This window comes from Mixophyes fleayi, chromosome 2, assembly GCF_038048845.1.
Source record: "Mixophyes fleayi isolate aMixFle1 chromosome 2, aMixFle1.hap1, whole genome shotgun sequence".
Classification (NCBI taxonomy): Eukaryota; Metazoa; Chordata; class Amphibia; order Anura; family Limnodynastidae; genus Mixophyes; species Mixophyes fleayi.
In genome coordinates this window covers 81,443,787-81,453,504 of record NC_134403.1, presented here as the reverse complement: position 1 = coordinate 81,453,504, position 9,718 = coordinate 81,443,787, and positions in this window count along the sequence as shown.

Sequence of the window (9,718 nt, the reverse complement as noted above, 5' to 3'; positions counted from 1 at the left end):
GATCCCTTACTACACAGTTACCCCAATTTCCTCTCTACCTTTAAGAAGGTATTCGATGAACCAGGTCGAGTATCCACCGGAATTCTATGTCTCCGGCAAGAAGGTCTCTGCATGGGGCAGTATGCTGTTCAGTACAGAACCATGGCTTCGGAGCTTTGGTGGAATAATGAGGCCTTGGTAGCTAACTTTTGGCAGGGTCTTTCAGACCGAATAAAAGACAAATTTGTCTCTCAAGAGCTTCCCATCTCCTTGGATGATTTAATTTCCTTGTGTATCAAAGTAGATCTAAGCTTCAAGGAACGAAGTTTGGAGAAAGAACAGTCTTGTCGTGGTTCCTATCGAATGGCTCCCAGTTTTCAGACGCCTATTCAGCCTCCAGAGGAGCCTATGCAGTTTGGGAGAACTCGCCTTTCTGTCGAAGGAAGGGAAAGGAGATTTAGAAACAGGCTATGTCTGTATTGTGGGGAGGGAGGCCATCTCTTAGGAGCCTGCCTCAAGCGCCTGGGAAACGACAGAGCCTAAAGTCGAGTAGAGAGGCTACGTTAGGTCCCTCTTTTCATATCCGCTCTTCTTTCAATAATAAAGATAGCCCTGTCATTTCTTGTGAGCTTGAGGTCGGTTCCATTGCCTACCCTGTTCCCGCCTTGCTGGATTCCGGAGGCGCCGGCAATTTCATTTCCTCAGCCATCTTTTCACAATTATCTATTCCAATTCAGCCCTTGGAAAACTCAATCTCTCTCACAGCTATCGATGGAGGGAAGATTACTGGAGAACTCATTCAACATAGAACGATTCCCTTAACACTCAGGATTGAGAAACTACATAGTGAGATTATCTGTCACGGTTGGCTTACAGGAAATTGATCCCTAGGCTCTGCTAAACATAGCTAGGCGCACCCACGAGCACGGAGTCTAGCAGACAGACAGTAAAAGTACTCTGGATGGTAATGGAAGTACTGGAGCAGCAAAAGTTCAACACAGCCAGAGGCTGAAGACTGACTGTGGTGGAGGTGGTGGAGGTAACTCGTAGTAACAGCTGATGAGTCCCAGATGAAATAGCAGCTCTAAATGGTAGTGATGAGAGAACTGGAGCTGTCACAATAGAGTACACTGAAGATGGTAATAGAGGTACTGGAACATCGATAGTTCAATACGACCGCAGGCTGAGGCAAACTGGAGTAGTGGAGGTAACTCATAGTAACAGCTGATGAGTCACAGAGAGAGTAGCAGCTCTGAGCGGTAGCGATGAGAGAACTGAAGCTGTCACGATGAAGTACACTGGAGATGGTAATAGAGGTACTGGAGCAGCGATAGTTCAACACAGCCAGAGACTGAGAGCAGACTGGAGTAGCGGAGGTAACCCGTGGTAACAGCTGAGGAGTCACAGGTGTAAAAGCGGCTCTGAGTGGTAGCGATGACAGAACTGGAGCTGTCACGATGACATACACTGTAGATGGTAAGAGAGGTACTGGAGCAGCGATGGTTTAGCACAGACCATGAACTGAAAGCAGACTGGAACACAGGCAAACCACAAGAAGAACAGGAACCAGAACCACAGGCTGCAGGAAGTGAGCTTGAAGAACAGACATCAGACAGGTGAATCCAGGAGATTTATATAGTGCTCCAGAAGTGCTTAGCCAATGAAAAAGAGGGAGGAGGTCCTGAAGTGCAATAGGCTTGCACCTGAACAGATCTGAATGTAACTGAATGAATGAACTAGAGAATGTCTGATGCTGGAACATGGCAGTTTCCAGATGAATGGACTGCAGGTAACGAGACAGGTACTCTGTGGGACCGGAGCGTTGCATTATCTCCATTCTAGTTATTCCCAAAGCCATTAATTCTCTTATTCTGGGCCTCCTGTGGCTTTGTCTTCACTCTCCAGAGGTAGACTGGCATTCTGGTGAGATCCTATCTTGGGTTTCTCTTTGTCATACTAATTGTTTAACTAAGGAGATTCCCATTCTTCAATTTGATGATCCCCAATTGCTGCAAATTCAATATCGGAATTTTGCAGATGTCTTCTGTGAACAAAAAGCCATCAGACTTCTGCCCCATAGAGATTGGGACAGATAGAGATCTTCAGCCTGGTAAGCCCATTCCTCGAGGACGTGTCTTTCCCTTATCTATTACGGAGACTAATGTGGTGTCCGAATACATCCAGGAAAACCTCAAGAGAGGATTCATACGAAAATCATCTTCTCCGGCAGGTGCAGGACTCTTCTTTGTGAAGAAGAAGGACGGAGATCTCCGCCCTTGTATTGATTACCGATCTATCAATTCCATTACTGTCAGGGGATACCTGTCAAGCACAGGTATCCCCTGCCCTTAATCACTGAACTCTTAGATCTAATCAAGGGTGCTACCATTTTTTCCAAATTGGACCTTAGGGGTGCTTATAATCTTATCAGGATAAAAGAGGGAGACGAATGCAAGACAATATTTATCACCGTGATGGACACTTTGTGTATCTTGTTATGCCCTTCGGGGTATGTAATGCCCCTGCAGTATTCCAGAATTTCATAAATGAGATCTTCCAAGACCTTCTCTATCAGTTCATTGTTGTCTACTTAGATGACATTCTTATATTTTCTCCAGATCTACAATCAAATCGTAAACATGTAAGGGAGGTCCTGTGTAGATTGAGGAAATATCAACTCCTCTGTAAACTTGAGAAGAAGAAAATACCCTTCATAGGTTATATTATTTCAGAGACTGGATTTTAAATGGACCTATCCAAACTTAAGACAGTCCTGGACTGGCAACAGCCATCTGACCTTAAAGCCATTCAATGATTTTTAGGCTTTTCTAACTATTACCGGCAATTCATCCATTAATACTCCTCATTATTAGCTCCCATCACAGCTCTCACACGCAAGTCCGCAATCCCAAACTTTGGACTCCTGAGGCAATCAAGGCCTTTATGAAACTCAAGGTTTTTTTTTCTTCAGCCCCAATCCTACACCAACCTGACTGTCAGCGTCCTTTTTTTTTGTGGAAGTGGACGCATCCTCTGTAGGGGTCAGAGCTGTACTATCCCAAAGAGACCTGGATGGTAAACTCCACCCCTGTGTTTTTTTTTCTCGCCGTTTTCTACCTGCTGTGGAGAATTACGGAATTGGCAATAAGGAGCTATTAGCTATCATGCAGGCCCTTTCTGAGTGGAGACATTTGCTTGAGAGTGCTCAATTCCCGGTAACGGTATACACTGATCACAAAAAACAATTGTTTGAATCCTCGTCAGGCTAGATGGGCTATATTCTTCTCCCGTTTTAGTATTAATATTACCTTTCGTCCAGGCTCTAAAAACTCCAAAGCGGATTCCCTTTCTCGTTCATTCGATGCTTCAGATACTGAGTCTTCAGAGAAGAACAAGTTAATCTTGGATCCCAGCTGTGTGTTGGCACTTTCTCCCTTAACTGAAAGAAGTTGTCCTCCTGGTAAGACTTTTGTGGGAACATACCTACGGGCCAAATTGTTAAGTTGGGCTAATTCTTCCCTCTTTTCAGGACATGCAGGCATTCGGAAAACCTGGGAATTAATTTCCCAAAAGTATTGGTTGCCCTCCATGCGTTTGGATGTTAAAGCCTTTTGTCTCAGCCTGTTCAAAATGTGCCCAGCACAAGATTCCGTTACCCATTCCTGATATTCCATGGTCCCTTATATCAAAGGACTTTATCACAGACCTTCCAGTCTCCAAGGGATGTACCGTAATTTGGGTTGTTACTGACGTTTAGGCAGCAGCAGAGCAACTTCTACCATTCCTGACTCAGTAACTGTGTTGTGCCTATTCCTCTCGTGTACCAGTTCTGCCTGTTGACCACGTTCCTGCTCTCCAATCCTTGTGTACCAGACCCGGCTTACCTGATCACGTTCCTGCTCTCCAATCCTTGTGTACCAGACCCGGCTTACCTGACCACATTCCTGCTCTCCAATCCATGTGTACCAGACCCGGCTTACCTGACCACGTTCCTGCTCTCCAATCCTTGTGTACCAGGCTCTGCCTTCTTGACCTCGGTCATCTCCCTCAGCCCTACCTCTAGAGGCTGCCCTGTGGACCGCGACCTGCGAGCCTCTGCAGCTAAGCCCATCCTGCCTTGCGGCGGATCTTGGTGAACACCAGGGGGTTCGTTAGACCCCGCACCACCGGCCTGCCAGTGCAAATCTAGAGAGGGGCAAGTATCTCGTCATTCCTATTACAAACACAAAATAAAAACAAACTGTAAATAGATACTCCTTTGTAAAAATAAAAAATATGAAATACAAACACATGCATGTTGGTTTTATCCCATTGGTTAGAGGTGTTGCAAGGCAGGTCATGCTGGAACCCATAATGGCTGTCTTCTTTATCTGTTTAAAATATTAGAGAAAAAGAGATCAATAGAGATCATACAAAGGCAACTCCTTCATGTCCTATTCCTTCTCCTCCATGAAATGATCCTTACTGCACATCCTTGCTGCTCCTGCTGACAGTTGGGTCATAAGGTCTGTTTGAATAAATTACACACATTTAGCTATTTAATAAAATGGTGTCTGTTTCTCACTTATCTTCAAAACGAAAGAGATTATTTTTCATAAGGTATCTCCATTAGAACACATTGACAAATCAGTGCCTTAAAATCAATAAACAGATACAGCACTTACTTTATTTACCTGGGCAGAAAGGAATATTCACATAGTGAGTCAGATATATGATTAACACAGATTATGGTTGCTAGCAAGTATGGCACCCCCTTGAAAAAAATTAATTTGCGCCCTCCTATTTTTACAAATTATTTGTTCATTCACTAATGCTTTCTTCTTTTAGTACAAATCATATTATAAACTTTCATAAAGAGAGTAATACAAATACGTACATTAAACAGTGTACATTTATTGTTATATGAATAATCTAAAACAATATGTATTCTTTGCAATAAAATATTAAATTTTTAGCAAATTAATTTGGCGAGAAGTATAGATGGAAAAAACTGCCCCATTCGTCACACCTCACCCCCTCCTTCATTATCACACTGCCCCCCTCCTTCATTTTCACACGATGCTCCCCCCCCTTGCATTTTCACGCTGTTTCCCCCTCATGTATATTCACTAATGCTTTCTTCTTTTAGTACAAATCATATTATAAACTTTCATAAAGAGAGTAATACAAATGCGTACATTAAACAGTGTACATTTATTGTTATAAGAATAATCAAACAATATGTATTCTTTGCAATAAAATGTTACATTTTTATCAAATTAATTTGATGAGAAGTATAGATGGAAAAAAACTGCCCCATTCGTCACACTGCGCCCCCTCCTTCATTATTACACTGCCTCCTCCTTCATTTTCACACGCTGCTCCCCCCCCTGCATTTTCATGCTGTTTCCCCCTCATGTATTTTCATTCTGTTTCCCCCTCCTGCATTTTCACGCTGTGTCCCCTTCCTGCATTTTCACGCTGCCCCCCCATGCAGTTTCACGCTGTATGCCCCCGCATTTTCACGATGTCCCCCCCTGCATTTTCACGCTGTCACCCCCCTGCATTTTCACGCTGTCACCCCCCTGCATTTTCACGCTGTCACCCCCCTGCATTTTCACGCTGTCACCCCCCTGCATTTTCACGATGTCCCCCCCTGCATTTTCACGCTGTCACCCCCCTGCATTTTCACGCTGTCACCCCCCTGCATTTTCACGCTGTGCCCCCCCTGCATTTTCACACTTTCCCCTCTGTTTTTACTTGCCTTTCTATGTTTTTTTCCCTCTTATTCTTTTCCTCTTCTGTCTTCTTATCTTCAGTGCCTTCCTCTGTGTGGCTCCTCACTGGCAGTGTTGAAGCGTGATGACATCACTCGTGACACTGTCATTGAGCAGGGAGAACAGATGAGGTTCTCTGCAAGTGATGTTTTTTTTTAAGCGGTGCCGGTGGACAGCGGGGAAGGCAGGTGGGGGAAGCGCCTCTCCAGCATGGCGTCCCCCCGTCTTGCTTACTCCATTCCGCTGGCCCTGGTTGTTTACTATTGATTTTTCAGGTGAGGCAGACATTTCCCAGCTAAGGTCTGGTAGTACATCAATGAAACCCTTTAGTTTGGTCTTTTTACAGCTAGGCTTTAACAGTCAACCATCAACATTATTTTTATAAGTGCTATGACTAGAAAACTCACATCTGAAAACCTAAGAAGGGGCAGAGGCAACCCTTAAAGGTTACAAAATAATTGCAGATTTCAAAGGTAAACATTTGTTTCAGTCAAAACTGACTGGTGCATACATTTCTTTATGTTTTGAAAAATGAAACTTGCCTTTTCTTTCATCACCAAACAACAATTCTATTTTTAGGATGCTAGATAATTTTGAAAGTGTGATATAAACCATATTAGAAAAAATGTTTATCTTGCAAATCAGTCTGGAACCTGAAGTGTCCTGCCTCCACAGTTTCAGGAGGGCTGGTGATCTGTTGGATAAACATGTAACATGGGGAAGTGCCAAACACATAAGAATCATCTTAATAGATATTAGATTGAAATGCTTCACAACACCCCCCCCCCCCCAAACAAAAATGGGTCAAAAATTTTTAATACATAAAAGACACACATTAAAATGCACATTATATATGAAAATCGAGATGCACTCTTATTGTGGAACATAAAATATCTTACAAACACAAACTTTTAAAGTGTCTATAAAAGAGTTAGAGAAAAGATAACTGTCTATACAAAGAAAAGTCCACTATACAAATTCACACTCATAAGCTCCACTCAGTGCCGTAACTAGACAATTTAGTGCCCTGGGCGAGACAGGGCACCGGTGCCCCCCATCTAAGTGGGAGTGACATTTGCCAAGTGGGTGTGGCCAACCTAATGTAGGGGTGTGGCTAGCACTTTACTGAAAGAATTCTGTTACACATACAATGAAGTTCATTGTTTCCCTGTAAGGAAGTATGTCAATGTTTACATTTAGATGTGAAATACAAGCAGGTTGACAGTGTACAGCCTATCCTGATTATGTTACTGAATTATATTATAATATAAACAGCCTTGCATGTATAGAACAAACAATTATCACCTGAGTGTGAACTGTAGAGTATACATATAATACATATAGATAAATACATTGGTCTTTAGCTAGAGTTAGATATAAGTCCAAAACAAAAGATCAAAATGCGCTTTTCAATACAAAAATATTAAAAAGGAGTATGTATCATTCCATATACATATGAAAGAGGGTGACATTCACAGGACACGGTGGCGTGCTCCTCAAGGTGAAGAGGCAGCATGGTATCAGAAGCCGACTGCCCCAGAGCATTGCACCTTTAACCTCTCCACTGCTGGACAAGCTATCTTGAGAAAAAATTAAATACAAAAATAGATGTAGGAATAAGCGCTCCAATTCAATCAGTCTACCTTCCCTGTCACAAGCAGCATGTAGTAAGATTCTCCCCAAATCTCAATACCACATATTTGCTAAATCTACAGTGCTCAGTGTCAGGGCATCAATTCCCACAAACAATAAAATAATATAAAATAAAATAAAATGAAAATAAAATATAAATGATAAATAAATAAGTGAAAAATATTTGAAATAATAGATAAAGGAATTGATTATGAAAATGTAGATATATAAACACTCTCACACCAAGTTGTGTATATAGATGATTTTACATGAAATCATGAAATCTGATCATATGTCAGTGATTTTGGAGTGTAATTGAAGGTAAACTGTCATATCCCATAACGATAATACATTATAAATGTATTGAATAATGATAAATGTTTATATTCCTGGGTTCCTTGGTATAGAGTCCGAATCTAGCACAATATCTTATCCGATGAAAGTAACTGATAGTACCGTGGGATGAGTTCTTAACCAAATCGCTGCGATGTCACCCAATGCTGCAGATCTAGAGACTGTACTCCGGCGCGCTTGAGGTCAGGCTATATCCCAGGTAATAAATGGAGAGCTGTTTCTCCTAAGGATGTTGATGTTCCACCCGCTCTGTGCCTGCCTCGCAGTGTAGTTTCCTGGCGTGTTCGCTCTGATCATGTGATACACCCAAAACGAGGCCAGAAAATATCGTCAGTTTCACAAAACTTTATTGCACATCACAAATTTCTCAGTACTTACACTGAAGTATTTATCATTTATAATTTATTTTCATTTTATTTTCTTTATATTATTTTATTGTTTGTGGGAATTGATGTCCTGACACTGACCGCTGTAGATTTAGCAAATCTATCTTGAGACAATCATAAAGATTACCTGGATGCAGCAGCCACGCGCAGTAATAAAAGGTTGGATTCTTCAGTCATTTAGTTTCACAGTGGAACGCATGTGCGTTCCAAATGCCGAACTTCCTGTCAGTGGAACGCACATGCGTTCCACTGTGAAACTAAATGACTGAAGAATCCAGCCTTTTATTACTGCGCGTGGCTGCTGCATCCAGGTAATCTGTATGATTGTCTCAAGATAGTTTGTCCAGCAGCGGAAAGGTTAAAGGTGCAATGCTCTGGGGCAGGTAGCGGGTAGCTGCTGCGCCCCCTTGGGCTTGCGCCCTGGGCGACGGCACCGCCCGCACCACCCTCGTTATGGCTCTGGCTCCACTATAGACTCCTAACCAACTTCAAGTGTGCATGAAGCAGTCTTTTATAGTATATTGTAATGATACAAGTATATGCAGGTGTTTGGTCCACTGTGGTATCAGGTGACAAGATCTAATGCTGGGTCCATGCAACGCTGTTTATGGATATCTGTTGTTTAATTTTACACTAATTTACAGCACTCATTAACACTCACACAAAATAAAACAACAATATGTACGAAGATGGAATCAGCTTGGATACTGCCACCATTTCTTCTTCAACATTAATTTTGAACAGTACTTGCTTTTTATTACAGCAACAGCTGAAAACCCAGCTTCACACAGATATGTTGTTGCAAATGGAACTAGGATTCGCTGTGCTTAGCACTTAGCATTGGATATTCATCTTCAATGGATATCCAAAACTCTTCAAGCCCCATGCTGCTAAATTTTACTTTTAAATACTTGTCACAGGAGAGCTCAATGAGTTTTTCTTCTTCTGTAGAAGTGAATTCAGATGGGGCATTAATACTGAATGGGTCTTGGATACATACAAATTTCTCCATATCATCATCATCATCATCACCATTTATATATATAGCGCCACTAATTCTGCAGCACTGTACAGAGAACTCACTCACATCAGTCCCTGCCCCATTGGGGCTTACAGTCTAAATTCCGTAACACACACACACATACAAACACACACACACTAAGGTCAATTTGTTAGCAGCCAATTAACCTACCAGTATGTTTTTGGAGTGTGGGAGGAAACCGGGGCACCTGGAAGAAATCCACGCAAACACGGGGAGAACATACAAACTCCTCACAGATAAGGAAATATTTTTCAAACCAGTCACTGAGCTTTGTCAGTTGCTATCCAATAATGATTGTCCAATTGCTTTAATGTGGTTCCAAAGCACAATGTGATTTAATAGCCAAAAGTAGCAGAATAACAAGTCAGAATAAAATAAGTACAGCCGTTACTGTTAGCAGGCGCTCTGGATTCAGTGTGCAGTCATTCAGGTCTGAAGGCTGTGGTCAAGTAGACTGAACACTGGTCCCAGAGCCCCCACTTATATACAGTCAGTGATACAGTGAAAACAATACAGATGATGTGGCTTGATTCCATAGGTTCAGGCTTCTTTTTTGGATCAAAGAATAA